This window comes from Heptranchias perlo, chromosome 23 (genome assembly GCF_035084215.1).
Source record: "Heptranchias perlo isolate sHepPer1 chromosome 23, sHepPer1.hap1, whole genome shotgun sequence".
NCBI classification, from domain to species: Eukaryota; Metazoa; Chordata; class Chondrichthyes; order Hexanchiformes; family Hexanchidae; genus Heptranchias; species Heptranchias perlo.
Window position 1 is genome coordinate 28,112,885 of NC_090347.1, and position 22,353 is coordinate 28,135,237.

Here is a 22,353-nt window from a genome sequence, read left to right on the forward strand (position 1 = left end):
GCTGGCCCGTGCAGAATAGGGAAACCCCAGCCATTCAAGGTAAGCTGACCAGATATTCTGGGTCGACATTAACTATCCTGGTTTTGTTGACTTTTTTTTCTGATCATTTTATTCTAAGATAAATGGATGCTTTGTTTATTTTCTTCTTTGCTCCTGTTTGGGCTCTGCATGTCATGCATCATATCTGGATCTGATCAGGCAACCTAATCCTTGGCCTTTACCAATGCTGCTATGCAACCAGCTGCCACTAGGTGTATGAAGATGGAATAGACTGACACCATCGAACCTTCCCTCCCACCCTGACTGTGTGTGAGGGACTCGGCCTCCATTCCACTCTGCTCCGCTCCACTCTGCAGCTCCCCAGAACAGTACAGCTGTGTGCAGAGGTTTATAATGTGGGGGCTCATTGGCATGAGCCCAAAACCTACATTCTGCAGCACAGTACACTGAACTTCTGTGTTACCACACCAGAGTATCCCAGTTTAAATTCCTCCTTCCAGTCTCTCCAAGAAAGACGAATGAAAATATATTTGGGATCTATATGACTACACTGGCTGAACCTGAATAAAAGTTACAAAAAATTGGCCACTTTCAACAATACCCATAAGTACTAACGCTGTCAAACGAATTTCCAAAAGAAGTACAATAGATTCCATGCACATCATTTCAGCTGATTTTCGAAAACTGAATGCTCCTCAAGCCATCATGACTTGGGTTTGAGATTATAAAATCTTTAAGCAAATGTCACTGTGATATCTTTGCACACAGCAAGGAGATTTCATCAATAGGCCTTCCTGTGCTGCATACATTTACCACCTGAATCTACAACATCTTCTTGTGTAAATAAGAAAGGAATGTGTCAATGGGTTTGCCCAGCCATGCTTAAAAGATTCAATATGAAAAAACACATCTTTCCAGACATGGAGACTAATCAGTTGGTTTAGATATTTTTACATCCTCATCTTTAACAATTTCAATTGAAGTATATTGTAAAATGCTTAATCACCCATCAAACAATAAGATACTTGCACAGCCACTAGGCTGGGCACATGATACACAACACAGGGTACTCCTTTAAATGGTTCACTGATTCTCTTCAATTCTTTTATGCACTTTTTGTGAATGAAACTAAGTAACTATCATATTTTTTGTACACATGAAAATAAACAAAGTACTGCAATTAAACAGCATGGAAAATATTTGCATTCATTTTGTGTAATATATATTGGAAAAAATTGCTCAATGACTTCTGTCCCCCTGTCGTAAATTTGTACTCATCCATGTGAGCATTGAGTGCTGGAGAATGCAATGCTTTTCGTGCTCATTGACAACATCGAGTCCTCACAGGTCAGGTTAGGTGCAAAGTAAAGCTCCTTAATACTGTTCTAATAACAGGAGGGAGTTTTCCAGGGAGTAGTAGGGGTGGTGCATTTTTCCTGGGCTTATGTAGACTCTGGATGTTCATAGCTGTAATAAGGTTTTATGCCCACATGATAACTAGTGGTAGAAAACCGAAGTTGTTATCTGGTCCTGATTTTTGCTTTAAAAACAATCCTGGTGATAGGAGGCAAAAAAAACCTCTCATCCTTGTGTTTTAATTCCTCGATGGCCTCACCTCTTTCTATCTATTAGCCTTCTCCAACGCGACATCCTCTGGCCACTCCTCTTCATTTCTCTGACTCTGGCCGGCCTCTTGTGCATCCCCCCTTAGCTCCACCATAGGTGGCTGTGCTTTCAGCCACCTAGGCCTTGTGCTCTAGAAATCACTCCCTAAAGCACTCTGCCTCTTGAACATCCCTTTACTACTTTAAGAATGCTCCTTAACACCCACCTCCTTCCAGCAGGGATCACTGGATAGTGATCAGAAACTATAGTGCCAATTTTTTCTCTCTCTAGCTCAGTGGTATTTGAGGCCAGCTGTAGCACTCCAAACTACTGCCAACTCAACACAGACTGGGGATTGAACTTGTGACCTTCCTGTTCTGAATGGGTCAGTTCCTGCTATTGCTGATGGTGTTAGGTGACAATTGTGTGACCTTGCAGTATGTGTCCATCTGTTCTCGGGAGGTCAAGCAGAGAGGTATGAAATTTCAGGCCTAGTTCATGACCTCAGCTCCACTAACAACAAGAACCCTCCAAAGCGGAAGCTTGAAATTACTTTTTCACCTAGCATTAATTAATGATGGTTCTGTTAGTTTAAATAGAAGATAAAAAGTGTTATGCTTCAGACATTTTAGTAGGAAGAAAGGACCTTGCCTACTGACATGTGTGAAATAAAACTAAATTAATACAGACAGCTACCTAGCCAGTTGTAAAAATACACTGTGTGCTTGCAGGACTGAGCATGAAATGGAAATCCTTAGCAAAATCAAACTCAGGCCAAAAATTTCTTGAATCTACTTGATCTTGTAACAATATTTCAGTAAAACTCTTCATTAATAATTCATCGTATCAGCAAAAAATTTTGTATTGTCCCCAACTGCAGTCATTAAACATGAACAATATTTCATTCCAAATATTGTAATAGAAGTGATAAATGAAAAACATAAAAGTAAGTATAACACACTAAAAGGACAGATTGGGTTCAGCGCACTGAAACAGAAAAGTATATAATCAAAGTGTTCAGATCCAACCAAAACAATATTATTTCTTGTCATATCTGAGGTTTCCTTTAGATCATTTGTCATCATCATCTATCTAGCTCTGGATGTATTCAACTATATGTATGGTTTCATATAGTATCTTTTATTTTCTTTGGGGCTCCAAAAACTTGGCAAACAGTCTGGGTAATAAACAGTGCTCAAAAGCCTTGATTCATTTCAATTGCACATCTCAGTGGTTTCTGAACTATCTGGCCCACTATTAGTCAAACCAAGGTTTATGGCAGCTCATGGTGTGACTGAATCCTGTGCCATTTCTCTGTAGAGTTTTTTTTTTGGCTCCCACAGTTGATTAGACAAGTTAGCTTAAGTGCTACTCCCGGACAAACTCAAACTTTCATATCCTTGCAGATTATTCTATGTGATCAATGGGACAATGGTGTGAATGCTGCAAGTGTGAACAGTTCTGTTATTATCAGTACCACTGGGGAAGGCAGAAGTGGTTGACTAGTTACAGCAGTTGGCTCTCGCCAGCCTAGAAAGTTCCAAGCTAGAAAAAAAGTGTCAAACAGTGATCTGGGACAGGCCACTTGGTACCTGCTGAGGTAAATTTTAAATACACATTTTAAAAAACTTTATACCATTTAACTCACAGAGTCCACTTTATACCTATGCACGTTAAAAAAAAATCTAAGTGCCATTAGTAGTAAAAGTATATTTAAAATGTAGCCAATTTCCTCTGATGCCTCAATGGGTAAATGTACCACATGTTGAGGAACTGAGCATTTGAAAAAATGACGGTTACAAATTTGATACCTGGCATGTGCTGAATTTGTTGATCTTAGGCAGCAGGATGGTGAGGGTTCTACTATAGGCCTGCGGGGATGGGTAGGATATCACAATCCCGTTGTCAATTGCTACCTAGTAACTCCTGCTGAAAATTATATACGTGTGGGTGTAGGGAGGAGAGCAGGATTGGGTTGAACTGTGAAGTGTGAAGCCCTCTGTGGTTGATTAGTCTGCTGACATAAGGGGTAATTCTGCAATCCTGTTATTTCCAGTGGAGTGCTGCACTCGAAGGTGGCACGGATTGTAGTATCAATGCTAAAATTGTAATGTAAATCCAAACTGAAGGATGAAGATAAAACACAAGTTAATGTTTTGGACATATACCCTTATCAGAACTTGCCTGCTGCTAAATATGGTAAAGCATAATTACAGAAATGTACGTAACCAAATCCTTCTCATTACACATAATGTGCTTTGATTCTGTATGATGCATTTTTATCATAGATGAGTGAAATCACTATCTCTCCTCCTCGCTACTACTGCCATAAAGCACTTAACACAGCAGCATCACACTTGTGAGACGGAAATGAAGTGATATAACTGGCTCTATACAATGGGTAACAATACATTTAAGAAACAATTACTTTTATGCTGAGGTAAATATTTGTACTATTTCTCTGACTCTGGTGAATGAGACCTTCTTTGTGTCCCAAACAACCCATGGTCCCTAATTCTTGCTATGGGGACATTCAATAGGGTAGCCCATCTTGTCCAGTGAAAGTGAGATGAAATTTACCTGACATAATGAGGTGAAATACCCTCCACATTTCTGAACAGATATCAGGCTAGAAATTGGGCTGCGTAGCGCCTGTTGTTTCGGTGCTACGTGGCTTCCCGAAGTGCTAAGATGGCGTCTTGGCTGCGCACGCACGTTTCCAGCATGAAGTGCTCCAGACGCTATCTTGATGTAGGCATTAGCGCAGGCGCAAATACCGAATGCCGGCAGTGTGTAAAGTAAGGAGAAAATGGATACGATCAGCGAGCAACGCTGATTTAAAGTGACAGACACCATTTTGGGACTTAACGCTCAACTCAACACACAGATTTAACCATGACCATCTGAACATATCTCAAAGTGCCTGGAGGACCCCCACCAGTGCTGTTTAAAGGGACCATGCAGAATTTACAGGTTAGTGGCTGGATTATTGCTGCTGGCTGCTGATGCATTTGTAACTATTTTTGGAGGTCCCTTAGACTTGAAAACTAGGACACGGGGTCATAGCCTAACATTTAGAGCCAGGATGTGCAGGAGTGAAGTTAGGAAATGCTTCTACACGCAAAGGGTGGGAGAAGTTTGGAACGCTCTCCTGCAAACAGCAGTTGATGCTAACTCAATTGTGAATTCTAAATCTGAGATTGATAGATTTCTGTGAACCAAGGATATTAAGGGATTTGGGGCTAAGGTGGGTATATGGAATTAGGTCACAGATCAACCATGATCTCATTGAATGGTGGAACAGGCTCGAGGGGCTAAATGCTGCTGCCACTTGCTGCCTCCCAATTGTGCGCCACCTTCTCCTGCAAGAAAGCGGGACATATGTCTAGGTAATGTGCCTGTCATGGTTGAATAGCTGCCAGTGTGTGTGACCTGTGAGTTATGGGTGTGCGGCTTGCAACAGTGGTAATGTGTAAGGGTGAGAGGAAGCATCAGATTGGAAGAGTTGAGTACTGATGGAAAGAGTTTGTTGGTATGTGGGTGATGGGCATGTAGTGCGTGGAGCTGTGCATGCGGCTAGTGGTGCAGTTGGTAGGTGATGCCGCTTGACAGTTGACTTCACTCACCTTGACTACTCGTGTCAAAGCATTGAACGTCTTCCTGCACTGCATCCATGTTCGTGTGCTTTACGCCTGGCATTGACTTTGTTTCCCGCTGCCTCGCACTGCCTTTTGGGCATATGTCTGGAGGGCTTCTTGCCCCCCTGCAGATCTAGGATGCCCCTCCTTCTTGCCACCTCTTGCATCAAGACCTCTAGTGCATCATCAGAGAACCTTGGTGCATACTGTCTCGCTGGCCTGGGACAAACTCAGATCAGCAGATTGGTGAGGTCTGGCGTGCAGATTGGAGGATGCGGGATTTAGTGGTGTGCAAATTTTATTTATTGTTTTAACATAACTCATCAGTTTGTAAACATATGGACATGACCTGCATCTGTGTTTTACATGTGCGATGTCTGATCTCCGTTCAAACACCGTGCAGACAGCAGACTGTTATTTTTAGTGACTAACAGGCATTGGCTACCTTTAAGAGATTTTAAGAGGCAGCCTCCCTTTAAGGGATTGGGGCTACCCTTGCTGGTGGAAAGTGCGAATTTACTTCAATCATCGTGCAAAGCCTGGATTTCGATGCTGCTTTAAGGTAAGTACTAAGGCTGGATGAAGTTCTCATTCTGCCTGCGTATGGGGGCAATGGGTGCTGGTTAATAGCGGATCGTGCTACCTACGCCCAATAATAGGCCCTATTGAATTTTTTTCCCCCATCACGTCTAGCACATTGTGTCAGTTATCTGGTACATCGATTGCATAGAACACAAAAAAACAACACAGGGAAGACCAAGGTGCAATGCTGGTACAGCAAAGGAATATGAAACAAAAGGACCTGCATATTTTTCCATTGAGGAGCAAAAGAAGCAGTACATAAAATGTAGAGCTTTGTTTTTACTTAGATATAGCCCAGGGGTAGCCCATCATTGCTACCTCTGGTTGAGTGAGATAAAAAGTAGTTGATAGCTACAGGACTAGTGCCCCAATGCAGGCCTATCTTACGTATGTAACACCAGACTCAAGCGGTCAGCACCACTTGCTGGATGCTGAAACCCTACTTACTGTCAATCAAATTATCTTACTCAAATCCAAAAATATATCAGCAAGGTTGGTTTAATATTTTTCATGAATATTTCCTATTTATCTTAATATAAAGTATAAAAAAGGAGTGGAAGTTTCCTTACAAAGTAATTGAACAAAAATTAAGTTGTAAAATTACTTTCTTTAGTGGAAGCATCTGGTCCAATTTGTTATAAAAATGTTTCAGAGTAATATCTTTCTAACAGCCATGACACTTGTATTTTGTTACTTCAAGTATTTTTTGCAAACTTTGCATCACTTCACATAAAAGTTTAATAAATAATTGCCATATTTTTTGATCCACAACTGGTTCTAAGTTGAAACTGTGCCCATTTGCTGCCCAGTGTCTGCTTGTTGACTTAGTTTATTTCAATAAGATTTCTAGGTACAGTTTCAGAAATATTTCGAACAATGTGCTACACTTTCAAGCTTGCTAATAGGAAACATTTCCAAAAGCCCTGTTGTAAGAATGTTTTTCCTTCTGGCTCCTGCTCGCTGTTCAATAGTAATTTACTACACTTTCTGTCTGCCTGTTCTGGTGGTTCAGGTGGATCTAAGAGATCCCACATGCTATTTGAAGAGCAGGGATTTCTGCTGATGTCCCGGTCAATATACTTCCCTCAAATAACACCTGCAAGAAAACACGTTAACTGATCATCTCATTTTGTGGGACTTTACTGTATGCAAAATGGCTGCTGCTTTTACCTGCATAACAACAGTAATTCATGCAATTCATCTATGTGAAGTGCTTTGGAATGTTTGAGAGACACAATAAAGTGCTTAAAATTAAATACATTTTTTTATATTTAAATAAATAAATTAAATAAATGCAAGTTCTAATTTCAAAATGAATTCAAACAGATATTGTGAGAGAAGGAAGCAGCAATTTGAGGCATGAGAACTAAATTAACTCTCTTCCATTGGATTGGATTGCTGGATCTCAGGATATTCAGAGAGCACAAAGCAGCCTCTTCCAAACATTCACTGCCAAAATCAAGTGAATAGAAAGCACCAAATTATCTAATTTTAGTCATTGGTGATGGCTATTTACAACCATCTAAAACTGAAACAGAAGTGTAAGTGCAATAATATTTAACACTGCAATTTTTTTACTGCTGGAAGAAATCGAACTCATTCACATGGCTGATGGCGATTCAAACCCCCCAGCAGCTGGGAGGCAGTAAATCCCACCCTTCACGCATGCACTTGAAGATACTCAATCTCCACTCAAGGAGTTGAAAGATATTCAGCCCCCACCACCACCCACATATTACTTTGGGATTGCCTGTGTATGTTTTCAGTTATCCTGAGCAGAAAGATATTTAGCCTGTGATACTGTGTTTCATACTTAATCTGCAAAAATGACATTATAAACTGCATTGGCTCTGATAATTCATTCATATCTGATGCTATCTTGATGGCACATACCTCTGTGTCAACCTCTGTAAAGGTATGCCAAAAACTAGTATGTCAGCTAACACAAAGAAACTGATATTGCAGCTCTGCTGACTATGGGGTACACGATGTGTATACCAGTGTTGGTCTTAATCTGTATGTACTGTACAACTAAATAAATAGAACCCTTGTTAAATTATCTTTGCCTACTTTTTTGCAACACTATCTGTTCAGATTGTGATTATAGGTTGTTGACTAGCACCGAGTCTTACCACCAAGACTGAACAAGAGCCAAGTAACCAAACATATATAACATTTTACTTATTTATCTGCCTCATTGCATTAACTGGGTTGGAACGGCATTGTTTTCAACAAGAGCATAATCTTGGTATGTTGAATTTATATTTTTGGCTAATCAACTCTTGTAATGATTAAAAACTGTCGGAACCGTAATATCCTCAAGCATCAGTCATTTCAAGTTTACCTGCTCGACACAAGTCCCTGCACTGTTTTAAGTGATCAGATTGTGCCTGTAGCTTAGCACCTACTCACATAATGGAAGAGTCTTCTATAAAAGGGCATTTCATGATTCTCTATTGATCTTAGCAGAGGAGGGCCCAGATGCCTATTTGCATCCCTGTGAAGTGTGCTGGTTTAAGGAATTGGGCGAGATGGGAGTTGAGGGATTCTTTTTGGTTTCTTCGGCATATAAAGTTTGGCAGTAGAAGGCCATATGACTGGAACGCTCCACCCATTTTTCATTCGCTGCTTTAATGCACAAACAGTTCTGTGGGTATTATGCTCAGTGGGTACTGAATACAACAACCTAGGTTAACTAAATATGTTAACAATGTAATCATTTTTGCATGCATTATTGCAACAGATAAGTATAAATAACTAGAAAACTGCAGTTCCGACCCAGTTAATGCAAAGAGGCAGATAAATAAGTAAAATGTTATCTATGTTTGGTTACTTGGCTCTTGTTCAATCTTGAGAGTAAATGTTACATGAATCCTTTGGAAAACAAGCATTACATTTGCTGAATAATAAGTAGCTGCTTTTTATTCATTTTTATTTCATTTGATGACATTTTGTAATATAGATTCATCTCTGTAGTAATCTCAGTAGCAGTGGATGAAATAATTAAAAAGCACTTACAGCTGGCAGCACATTTAACCTGCCTGTATACCCTGATGTTAATATCCTTCCATGTGCTCAGATTGTTTATAGATCTGGAGACGTCATAATAATGCTGCTGATTAATTGGTATTGTACCTTCTCCTCATTTCCTGGTGTGCTGCTACATTTTTTTGTTCAGAGTTGAGCTTTTTCGTACGGCTGCAGGCTGGGATCTTAATATTACTAAGAAGGAACAAATAAGGATGAACTGATGCAGACTTTTATCAAAGGTACATCTGAAATTAGGTTTGTTGGAATAGAGAAGTTAATTCACTGCAAAACTGGAATATGTAAAAAAAAAGACAGATACAGCGTTTAATTCAGCAGAAAGAAATCAAAATGTAGCATTTTAAAAATTATTTCAATTTATCCGTAAGGGCTTATTTACCAAGTGAGTCAACAAAACAACATTGGAAATGTTACAAAGATTATATCGCTTGTGAATGCCTTTTCTTATTTTTTTAAAAGAAATATAATTAAGCCAAGTGATTTGGTGTGGTGCAACATCCCACCACAAACCCCACAAGTTTCTATGGTTGCCTTGTGCAGTGGAATTTGTCCCAGAAGCAGTGAAAATGCCAGAGCTGAGCAACATCAAATCATTTGCCGACCAAATCAGTTGCCATAGTGATGATGGAGCAATCTCTGAAAAGACTGTACCTAAAGCAAGAGATTTTATTCCAAGGAAATAGAATTTGATGGACGGGAAGCTTGAACTGGAGGATAATAATTGCCAATGCCAGAAGAGATCTGGGGTATTCTCTGATATTGGCATCAATCGTCACACCTGGTAGGATGTAATCATTTCTTGATATATTTATTGGAGTACAATGAATGCCAAGATACGTAGACATTTGTAAATCTGAGTAACAACCCTGTTATCCCCAAGCATCAGCCTGAATTTTTTTGTGTAAACTAAATAATATAGCTGTCAAACTATAAGCTGCACCCTAACTTATAGGATTTGGTTGCCTCTTCGTCTCCCACTCTTTCACAGTGTGTGAGCCTGGAGTGATTGAACATTCAGCAATGAAGAAATCCCAGCTATTGCTGCCTTGTGTTTTTTCATCCTATGCTGCAATACAGCTGATAATATATTTAACCTTGAATATTGCACAAGTTAAAAATGAATATAGTGTCAGTCTAGGTGTGCGAACCGAAAAAGTGACGTTTATATTAATTCGCTTGATCCTGTCAGGTACCAGGTGGGAAAACACAATTTTAAAAAAGCTATAGGTGAAAAAATATGAAATATCCTGAAAGTCACTCGCAGGCTTATCTATGGTAATATTGCGAGGAGGATACTGACAATTGGGCAAATATGCCAAGATTTTGCAGAAAAAATAAAACGTTGTTACCCATGTTTAATAAGAATATTCAGTTAGAATAGAATTGGTGCTGCTAGCCTTCCCCTCCCCCTCAGATGAATGCCTCATTATCGAGAAACGTTCCATCTGGCAGCTCGTTTTAATCAAATAAAACTCACTGGTGGAGGGGAACGGAGTTCCACTATGAGGTTGAGATTTGAACTTAGTCAAGTGGGACTTCAGTGCTTGACAACTCCTCAAACAATCGGACCACCCAATACTAATTATCATCATTACTGATAAAAATAATAAAGCTATTTCATTTAGTGATGCAGCTGAGAACTGATTAAGCTCACCAAACTGGCTGAAGTAATTTAAAGTGACAGGCTACCCTTGCAGATCTAAACGTCCGAGTGAAGAACAGCCACTGAATTGTAATGTGCCAGGTGTTGGCTTAGCATTTGTGCTTTTGTTCTTTCACTGCTGCAGACTCTACTATTATCACTTTAATATTGATTATTTGATATCTCACTGTACAGCCAATCAGTACTAGACTGTAGGTTTGAAATTAATTTAATAGTACAATATGTCCTAGTCCTTTGTTTTGGACATCTGAATCTTCCCCATGTACACACACATATTTTACAGACCCATCAAGGTAATTTGAAGACTCTTAGCTTTTGATGGGAGTGTTTGTCAGAACTGATTTATATAATGATGACTCCACACAATTCAGGTTTCATGTACTAACATTTTATCTGACATTATTACAATGCAATCCACTGCAATCACACCAGAAGCAAATATTATACAGAATCAGAAATATTACAGCAACAACAGATGCAATAAATGACAGTATTTGCAATGATATAATCATTCTTCCTAAACAATTTCCTTTAGTTTGCACAGTCTCAGTTTCACAAAATCTATTCCTCTTGTATTACTATGAATGAATTATTACATCTTGATCTCCATCAATTAAAATCTTGTTTTTATTCAAATCTTCAAAGTTATTATCTTCATGTATTGCAAGACTAACCAGCCTCTTCCCTTTATTGGCTCCACTCAGTCTTCCTTTATTTATTGCCATTCTTCACCTCAATATCTGTTCTTCCATATATTGTTCATTGCTAAAGCTTCCTCCAAAAAGCTTCTTTTCATTTTTTGTACCAAACACTTTTCCCCCACACAATTCTTAATGCTGTAAAGTATGTCCAAAAGCTGAATATTCCTTCCATATCTTGAATGGGTTTTCTAGACGCTCTCTGTTGATCTTAGGCAAAATACAACCAAAATAAAACTGAATATCTGATAGACGGCCCCTCTCTCATCTCTAGTCTCCAACTGTTTTCTCTCTTGACATTCTCTATTTTATTGATAATATTATGGTCAGTGCTCACCCGAACTTTACTTTGTTGTTCCTTCTAAGTTTCAAATACACCATCTTACACACTCTTCCTTCTCCTTACAGCCCCAATGTGTTGAAATGAAAAACTCATCACACAATCTCCTATTCTAACTCATTCTCTCAAGGTCTCAAATTTTTGAGCTTGTTACATCCCTCAGTCTTTCCATTGTAAAGCTCATAAATATAGGCTTGACCATCACCTAACGACAACTTCCTCACTACATTCTCTTCTCTTTTATCCTTTTCAACCTTTCTTGCTTGTGTCCTCTGATAAAGGCCTTTAATTTCTCAGTCAAATATATTTTTTGTTCATTTTTGAAAATGCACTTCATCAATTCTTTTTCTGTCGCAATATTTTATCACTGTACTCAAGTTTTCAAATTATTCCAAGAAATATTTTTTCCAGATGTTAATTTATTCACAATGCACAATATCTTAGGTAATAAGATGACATCATGGGGGCCCAATGCTATTTTCTACCAAAGGCCTGAAGTGTTGTGGCTTTACCGCTAGGCCAACCTAGCGGGAAGAGGAATTGGTGCCAGAAAAGGCTCAAAAAGTTAAGTCTTTTTACCTATTTATACTTTCCTTGTGACGCTAGAAGGAGCAGGAGTGCTTCTCCGGGCCCACATGCATGTTTAGGCTTCCCTGGATCATAGTTTTGGGTAGGAGACTGACTAAGGCTATGCAGAATAGGCCCGGGAGATTTTCATGCTGGGGAGGTCGGGACAGTTTGTCACCCGTCTCGGCCCCCTGCATGCTCGACATTCCCCCATGAGTTAAAATCGGGGCTCATGTTTTTAATAACAGGGCTCTCTTTGTTTGAAGAAGGTTGGAGAATGGTGCAGTACTTTCAACGTAAAAATATTCTCGCCATTACCTTTGCAAGGTAAACACATTGCAAAAACCTTATTGCCTCACAGGAGATATTTGAATTTTACTTTGTTTTCCTTCCCTCATATTGACCTACCAGGTCTCGGTGCTCAGCAGGAAACCACTAAGCTGATATCAGTGATGATAGCCTCAGTGAGTTGCTCTTTAGAGAGTAATTTGGATTGGCATCCATTCCAGTCCTGGATGTTGATTAGATGCCATCTAAGCTGGGAAACCTCAGCACTGGCTGAATACACAGCACTCCATTGTTTATCTGATCGCACTTTGTCAAGATGAAAAGAACCTATAAAAGGTTCAAGGGATTTTTTTTCCTAAACAACCACTGTTAATAATAGACAACGTTTTATGAGGGGTAACCTAGTGGACAAGGTCTCAATTAAAGTGATTAATTGATTCCAGTAAAAACTCAGTGAGAGATCTTGGAGTAGGAATTTTACTCAGGGATATGTTAACTTGATAGTAACTAATCTATAAAAGAAAGTTTCTGTCAAATAGTTTTCAGGAAGAAAAATAGAAGCCATCTACATATGTCTTAATAGAATTGCCAGTCAAACATTAAGTTTTATTGGACTTTAGATCTATTAAACTCTGTGCTTGTAGTTTGATTTAATCACCAAGTAGTCAAGTAGTGTACAGCGGTCTGATTCAGAAACATGTAGTAAATATTGCAGACACAAAATGTTCAACAGCTTATTAACAGTGACGAAAAGATGAGAAAATTTATTTCACCCTACTTAACAGGACTGCACCTCAGAGAATCTCAGTGCCCAATCTGCAGTGCTTCCAATTATATAAGGATGAATTTTGGAAGTTGTAGCTTCCGGTCTAGAGTGTCACTCAACAGGAAGGCACATCAGGGAAACTCTGCAACTGATTCATTGTGCTTCCAATATCCCAGTCATTAATGACCGGAAATGTTGAGAGCATTGCAAATCAAGTGTTCCCAGTTCGCTGGTGTGCACTTTCATCAAGGGAGGTTTCATACTGGAGGGGAGCCCTGCAAAGTTAATGTTATATTTCCTTCACTTTCAAAATGTGGGAATAGAAAATGAGATTTCCTGTTTTAAATTCATACTAATTTTATTTTGCTAACATCAGCAAATAAAGGGACATACAGGGGATTATATTGGATAACCCCGAAAACAGGTGCTGGGATCGCAGTGTGCGATTAACCTGTGCCCTTTGGTTGTGTTGGAGGCAGTACGTAACATTCGTGCTGCCAGTGCTACCTGTGCTGTTGATTGGCTGCATGCATCAGCAGGGGGCCCCGATATCGGGAGTGGCTAGCTCAACTTAAAGGCAGCCTGCACCTCCTAAAGGGGAGGTGCACTGTGGCTGCAGGAAGTCCTTTGGGAAGTGCTGGAAGATATTTAAGAATGGCTACGCCTGCTAGAGAGCGTGCACCAAGGTTCTCAGCTGGTGCACTAGAGGCCTTGGTGGAAGAGGTGGACAGAAGGAGGGCCATCCTATATCTGCAGGGGGGCAGGAGGCCCTCTAGACATATGCTGAAGAGGCAGTAGGAGGCTGTGGTGAATGAGGTATATGCCAGGAGCATTGCACCATGAACATAGATGCAGTGCAGGAAGAAGTTCAATGATTTGACACGAGGGGTCAAGGCGGGTGACTTCAATTGTCAAGTGGCATATCCTACCAACTGCACCACTAGCCTCATCCACTGCTTCACGCACTACACTCCTCGTCACCCACCTACCAACAAACTCTTTCAATCAGTACGCAACCTTGCGAATCAGATGCTGCATCTCACCCTCACACATTACCAGGCTTGCAAGCCAGACATCCACAACTCACAGGTCATGCACACTGGCAGCTATTCAACCATGACAGCCACATCACTCAAATATCTTGCAGGACACTCACTGACACACTTCCCTCTTTCTTGCAGGAGAAGATGGCGCACAATACTAGGCAGCAGGTAAGAACTGGGGAAGACCAGGCACGTCGACACGTCCTCACCTCCATGGAGGAGACAGTGCTATCGATCATTGGAAAGACTGTTGCTGAGGCCGTGGCCACTCGCAGTGCTGGAGGTATCGATGATGAGGGTCTCTGCTTACCTAATACTCCTTCTCACTTCCCACTTCCGCCTCAGCACACAATCTTTTCTGACTCACGTGCTGCAAATGGCATAAGCGCACATGTCTTACTTTCTCCTCTCCCTGCACCACAACTCAACCCGTCTCTCTTTGTCTTTGCAGATACCCAACAACTGGAATCAGCACAGTCAGAGAAGGCAGAAGAAGGTGACAGTGATGATGCAGGCACACTGTCACTCGATCTTACACTCGCAGCCACCAGCTCAGATACTGACACTGTGCATACTTTAGAGGCTAGGTTAGAGGAGGGATCTGTACATGGTGAGACACCGGGCACAAGTGCTCAGAAGCCAGGCCAGGGCATGGATACTGCAGGTGCCAGCTTGCTGGAGGGCGAGGTTGCTCACCAGTTATGCTGCAGAGGAATCAGATGGTTGCATCGATGGGCCAGGCTACAGAAAAAGGCTGACGGGTGTACACAATCAAATGCATGGTGCACTGGAAAGTCTGTTAGAAAGCCTGTGCACAATGTCAAGGGACATGGAAGAGTCCAGTTCCAACTTGGCATAGGGCTTTGTGCAGAGCTTGGAGCCCATCCTTTCCCACATGGAACAGGTGGTCACCTCGATCAGCACACCTGTGGAACCCACCATGATGCAGCGTCTGATGACTGATGTCACAGTTTCCATTACAGCACAAACATCTGCCATCTAAGATGACTGCTGCTTTGGAAGCTCAGGTTGCTGCTTTGGTTCCTCTGAATTCCACTGTGGAACGTGGCTGCCAGGGCGTCACAGCAGTCCAGCAACCCGTTCTCCAGCAGATCACCAGGATTGCTGAGGCGCCGCCCTGGGAGAGTGGCAGTGGCGCCAATGAACAGGAACCTGCTGTCCTGTCTCAGGATGACAGCAGTCCTGCTCCCACCCCTTCCACTCCACCAGTGCCCTTGCCATTCCCTGTCAGCCAGCCAGGCCAGACTGCTGCAGCCCAGGCTGAGATGGTGCAATCTGAAGCCGGGCCCTCTCGGCCCAGAGCTGCTTGAAGGCCATCTGCACGCTCCTCAATTGAAGGTCGGCACCTTCCACCACCCATGCTCCAGTCACTGGGGATGCACCTTATAGGAAAGGTAAAGGCACATGAACGACAGGCACTAAGGGAATGCACAAGGGTGAATAGTATCAGTTTTTTTGAATAATTTCATGTGTAAATCTACAAATGTGGTTATGAATTTGTATTTGGTATTGGTTTTCATTTCTGCAATGAGCTGAGGGAGGAAGCAATGTGTAATCATGAGGAGGACAATTTGATGGTCATGTGGGAGAGGAAAGGTAAGGAGTGTGGGACTGTTGGTGAATGGGGAGGTGTCATTGAGGTTACTTGTGTCGCTCATTAATAATCACACAGAACCCTGGTAGACAGGGCCTGTCTACCCTGTTGCCTCCCTGCCTCATCCTCCACTTCCTCATCCTCCTCCTCCACCTCCCTCTTCTGGCAGCTTGTCCTGCTCTGCGTGGCCTTTCTGCATGCTCCCAGTCATGTTCAATTCCCAGAGGAAGCCTTAAGAGGTCACTCATGTCTGGAAGCAGCTTTGGTCTGCACACTATTTTAAATGCCACTAACAGTACTACAAGACCAGCCAGATCACTACAGAATGTTGCAATTTTCTCCAAGTATAGGAAACTTCCAAAAACATGTACAATTGCACCAGCAGCCAGAATAACTAATCCAGCAACTAACCTGTAACTCCTGCATGCTCCCTTTAAATAGCACTGGGGGGGTGGGGAGGGTGTGGTCCTTCATGCCGTTTAAGTCCTGTTCAGCTGTGTGAGTTTAAGACAATGTGTTGGCTGGAGCAGGGAGTTCCAAAATGCTGCTGGCTGCTTCAAATCAGCATTGTACACTGATTTATGTCACAATCTCCCTACTCTACATGCTGCTGGCGTTCGTTAGGTGTGCGCACCCACCTTTACCAAGATGGTGTCCTGCGCACTTCACGCTGGAAGTGTGCACGCGCATCTCGGAAGCCATTTTCGGGGCTTAGGCGTCAGCTTGGCGCCTACAAAATGGGTGCTAAACAACCCAATTTCACCCCTCATAGTCTATAGCGTTCCAATGGTTTGTATTCGTCAGTCTGGACTGAGGGCAAATACAAATTAGAAGCCTTAGAAACATGAGAAGTCCAACTTTTCAATTTTATACAATTCTGAACTACTGTAGAACTGCATCTCTGAAATATAGCCAAGCTATTGAATATAACGGCACAATGGGAGTGAAATTGGTCTATGCTAGTAGTGCAAAATGGGCTCATAGCGAGTCGATAGCCCGTTTTACACAGTACCCCAATTTCTTTTCCTACCAGCCTCATATGCTATCACCATATAAGACTTTTTTTTTTATTCGTTCATGGGATGTGGGCGTCACTGGTGAGGCCGGCATTTATTTCCCATCCCTAATTGCCCTTGAAAGGTGGTGGCGAGCTGCCTTCTTGAACCGCTGCAGTCCGTGTGGTGACGGTTCTCCCACAGTGCTCTTAGGTAGGGAGTTCCAGGATTTTGACCCAGCGACGATGAAGGAACGGCGATATATTTCCAAGTCGGGATGGTGTGTGACTTGGAGGGGAACGTGCAGGTGGTGTTGTTCCCATGTGCCTGCTGCTCTTGTCCTTCTAGGTGGTAGAGGTCGCGGTTTGGGAGGTGCTGTCGAAGAAGCCTTGGCGAGTTGCTGCAGTGCATCCTGTGGATGGTACACACTGCAGCCACAGTGCGCCGGTGGTGAAGGGAGTGAATGTTTAGGGTGGTGGATGGGGTGCCAATCAAGCGGGTTGCTTTGTCCTGGATGGTGTTGAGCTTCTTGAGTGTTGTTGGAGCTGCACTCATCCAGACAAGTGGAGAGTATTCATCACACTCCTGACTTGTGCCTTGTAGATGGTGGAAAGGCTTTGGGGAGTCAGGAGGTGAGTCGCAGAATACCCAGCCTCTGACCTGCTCTTGTAGCCACAGTATTTATGTGGCTGGTCCAGTTAAGTTTCTGGTCAATGGTGACCCCCCAGGATGTTGATGGTGGGGGATTCGGTGATGGTCATGCTATTGAATGTCAAGGGGAGGTGGTTAGACTCTCTCTTGTTGGAGTTGGTCATTGCCTGGCACTTGTCTGGCGCGAGTGTTACTTGCCACTTATCAGCCCAAGCCTGGATGTTATCCAGGTCTTAGGAACACAGGAACATAGGAACAGGAGTAGGCCATTCAGCCCCTCGTGCCTGCTCCGCCATTTGATAAGATCATGGCTGATCTGTGATCTAACTCCATATACCTGCCTTTGGCCCATATCCCTTAATACCTTTGGTTGCCAAAAAGCTATCTATCTCAGATTTAAATTTAGCAATTGAGCTAGTATCAATTGCCGTTTGCTGCATACGGGCACGGACCGCTTCATTATCTGAGGGGTTTCGGATGCAACGGAACACTGCCGAAACAATAGTAATGAACACTTTAGATGTTGTAGATGCACAGATTCTGTGGGGAATGGGGTGGTGCTGTGGGTTAATACACTACATTTTCACCTATAGGACCTGTTTTAATTCAAACCTAAATTGTTGGAATAAAAGTCTCTGCTTTTATCAGCTGCACATGAAATGAGTTTGAGGGGTCTTATTTCAGGCCTCGGAGAAGTGATTCCATAGCATAAAATAGCTAACTGTATTAATTGTACCAAATTATGGACAATTTTACCTAAAGAGACCACAGGGAGAACTAGTGTGGGAACGAGACTAAATTTACACGGAAGCAGATGGGTATGTTTTTCAGAGGTTTGAGTTAGGGCATATTGCAGAAACGTTGGTCTACATCTGTCCCATATTATGTCTGATCTGAGAGTGCTGGATGCTGACACTGGGCACCCAAAGTGGAAACATGTTCCATTCCCCAGTGTGGAGATTTTTTTATTGTGAAGAGTAAAGAATTTGTCAAATTTTGACTATACAGTGAGCAATCATTTACAATGTTTTGCAACTAAATGTTGCATTTATAAAACATCTTATCACATCTTCAGGACACCCCGAAGCAGGATTGCTAATTATTTGCTGATAAAATGTAATTACTGTTGTTGTGTAGTCAAGCAGAACCTCCAATCTGTGCACAGAAAGATCCAACAAACTGCAAATTTGATGAATTAGTGGTGTAGGTTGAAGAAGAAATGTTTGTCAGGACACTGGAAGAACTCCCTGCTGTTTTCCAAATAGTGCCGTGGGATCTTTTGCATCCACCAGAACATGCAGGCGGGCATTGGTTTAAATTGTCATCTGAAAGACAGCACCTCTGACAATGCAGCAAGTCTTCAACCAAGGTTATGACAGAGTAAATAAGGAGAAACTGTTTCTACTGCCAGGGGGGTTGGTAATCAGAGGATTCAGATTAAAGGTAATTAGCAAAAGAGCAAGGTGGGAGATGAGGAAAATATTTTTTATGCAGTGTTATGAGCTGTTTTCCAAATAGTGCCGTGGGATCTTTTGCATCCACCAGAACATGCAGGCGGGCATTGGTTTAAATTGTCATCTGAAAGACAGCACCTCTGACAATGCAGCAAGTCTTCAACCAAGGTTATGACAGAGTAAATAAGGAGAAACTGTTTCTACTGCCAGGGGGGTTGGTAATCAGAGGATTCAGATTAAAGGTAATTAGCAAAAGAGCAAGGTGGGAGATGAGGAAAATATTTTTTATGCAGTGTTATGATCTGGAATGCACTGCCTGAAAGAGCTGTGGAAACAGATTCAATTGTAACTTTCAAAAGGGAGTTGGATATATATTTGAAAAGGAAAAAAATTGCAGGGTAATGGGGGAAGAGCAGGGGAATGGGACTAATTGGAAGCTCTTTCAAAGAGGCATGATGGGCCGAATGGCCTCTTTCTGTGCTGTATGATTCTATGATTATATGTGCTCAAATCTATGACTGGAGCTTGAACCCACAACCTTCGAATTCAAAGATGATAGTGCTACTGCAAAATGAAATCAATGGATACATGATAAAAAGAGTTTAATTGGATGCATGTTCTGAAATCAGAATATAAATTAAGTGACTTTCAAGATAATACCCAGTAAGATGTAAAATAGCTAGTTCCTAGTAAGAGTGACATGTTGAATACATACATCATGAGTTACACAGATATAAATTATAGTTCTTGTGTAGTGAGTGTAATAATAAGTGTGTTTAAATATTTACCTTCCAATATTCAAGTTGCTTTCTATCATCTTAAATTACGAATTAAACCGATCATTTTTGACAGCAACCTCATTAAGAATCGGAAAATTCAGCTGTATCACTTCAAAATAAAATCTTTTTACATTTTTAATTGTTATAGTTAAATTAATTTGGTTGATAAAAAGTGTTTCTCTGTTGTATTAACATTAAGCAGAATGGGGAAGATGAGGTGAAACCTTGCCATAAGATTTGAACTACAATTTTTTTAATAGGTTAAATACAACAGTGAACATGGAATATACTTGTTTTTTCTTGTCATGTAGGTATGATCTATACTTTTAAATAATGTTTGACACACTCTGAATTTCCATGGCTTCCTTACTGTCACTAATCCTTCTCAAAGAAACCACTAGTTCCCTTTCCAAAGCCATTGCAATTCACTAGCCCATCTGCCACAAAAATAAAGTAACTGCCAGTCATATCGAAAAGTTACTTAGGAACTACATGCCCAACTCCTAACATTTGAATGTTAGTCCGTAACTATTTAAAATCTGAACATCAAAGACAATTCCCTCCTAAACTCTAATCTTCTTCATTTGCAGGTGCAATAAATGGGGCTGTGCAGTCATTGGAAGACAAACAAACAAGTAGTGGTACAATGGTGCTTGTAGTAGTGGTGAGGGGGGAGGGGTTCCACTTCTTGGCTGGGATTTCAAATTCTCTACATTGTGTTGTTTGTGATGTCTGGACAAATTCAAGGTTGTTTTCTATTAATACCAAATGATGTTTCCTGAGTGTAGGCTCGGTGGTTTATCAGTCCAAACTTTAGATAATCCGCTTGAAGCTTATAAAATTGTCTCTTGTGTTTATTTTGTGTCATATCAGGCTAAAGATTTCGTGAGGAATGAATGCTTGGAAATTGGGAAGGAGAAGCATGTTCTCGCTTTGTTTTTTGGCTATCCCCTGCTTCTACATTACATGCCATTCCCTAACCAAGTGGTAACTTGCTCCTAGTCCTTTTCTGCAGCCATTCCTGAGCCGGAACTTTGGAAATGAAGTAAAATACTTCAAGCTGAGTCTTTCATCAATTTTAGCTCTCTCCCCTCCTACTGAAACACATCTATGATTGAGAATTTATTGTATGGGGGAGTTCTGAGTTGAGACCCATGCTCCATCACTCCATTGTTCCACTGCATTATGAATTGGAGTATAAGTATATTGTGCTATCCGACCACAGGGAAGCAGTTTTAGTTTCTCTACATCATGACTGAGAGAGCACCCTGGCTTAAAAGAGTAGCCTTGATATTGGAGAGGGATCTTCTGTGTGTAATCCAGGCTTCTTGATGACTTTTAAAAATGATGCTTGTTATTGTAAATTTAAAATCCCAGACAGTGCCAAGTAGTGTCATGTATCATTTTTTTTAGATAGGTGATCCCGAGATAAATTGGACTGCTTACTTGAGCTGCAGTCTCTGTGCATTGTTGGAAATGTTCTTTACAAATAATTAATCTGTGTCTTGTATTTTACCAGGAACTGCTATAATTTATGTAGTTACACAATGTTTCATGTATTTTGCTCTATATTCATTCCTGACAAGACATTGCATAATTAAATTGAGCATCATCACCAGAGGACACTGATTAAGACTGCAATACTCATTTTCTAACCTCCTGCTTCTTAATTTTAGGCTAACTTATTATTTGAAAATCATTTTTGAACCAGTTATCTTTTTGTGTCACACAAGTGAGAGTCATCATCAGACTACAATTTGAATGTAATTAAGTTTAATTGAATTCAGGAGGAGAAATGATCATAATGAAGTAATTACAGAAATTCAAATAGAGACAATATACTTTGGTTTTATTGTGGAAATTACCATTGCCTTAAAGAGGCAATTGTGGGATTTGGATGTCTATTCAGATACATATAAAAAACATGTAGATTTTTTTCAATTCCTGTTGCCAAGTATCTTAATCACCTCCTCTTAATGTTATTTGAGGGTAACCCAACTGGAAGAAGTCAGTTGGGCAGCAAAAGATGGAAAAACAGGGAGTTTAATTTTGTCTTCATGCACTGATCATATATAAAGTGAGAGCTTTTTTTTCTCCTTCTTTAGTGCACTCGCTGGAACACCCAGGGTCAATCATGGTACATTCTTGGAGCTAGGGTGCATCACAACTAATGCACAACTGAGTGTCCATTCAGAAAAAAATCCTGCAGTAACAGTGCTGACTCACTCATTAATCTCTTAACAGTCACATAAGTCCCATAAATAATGCTCAATGGATCAATTTAGCTGTGGGGAGTTTAAATTTGAGCACTGATGGAGGGAATAAGGCTCAGAAAGGTCCACTTCAAATGGGGCCCTGCAAATTATCGTGTCTGGTATCAGGGATTGGAGAAATGTCCTCTATATGTTAATATAACGGGTTATGTTAATATAACGGGTCATTTGCTGTCTTTTCTATGTTTCTGCCTCTCCCTGTTTTTTTTTGGTGGTTTGTATATTCGGTGGCCTTTTAGGTAACACCTCTCTGTCTGCACACTGTGATTGCCTTGGCAACGGGCAGTTGGAAAGACTATCTGTAATCACCAGGTTATATGTTAGAAGAGTATATGTTAGAAGAGTATT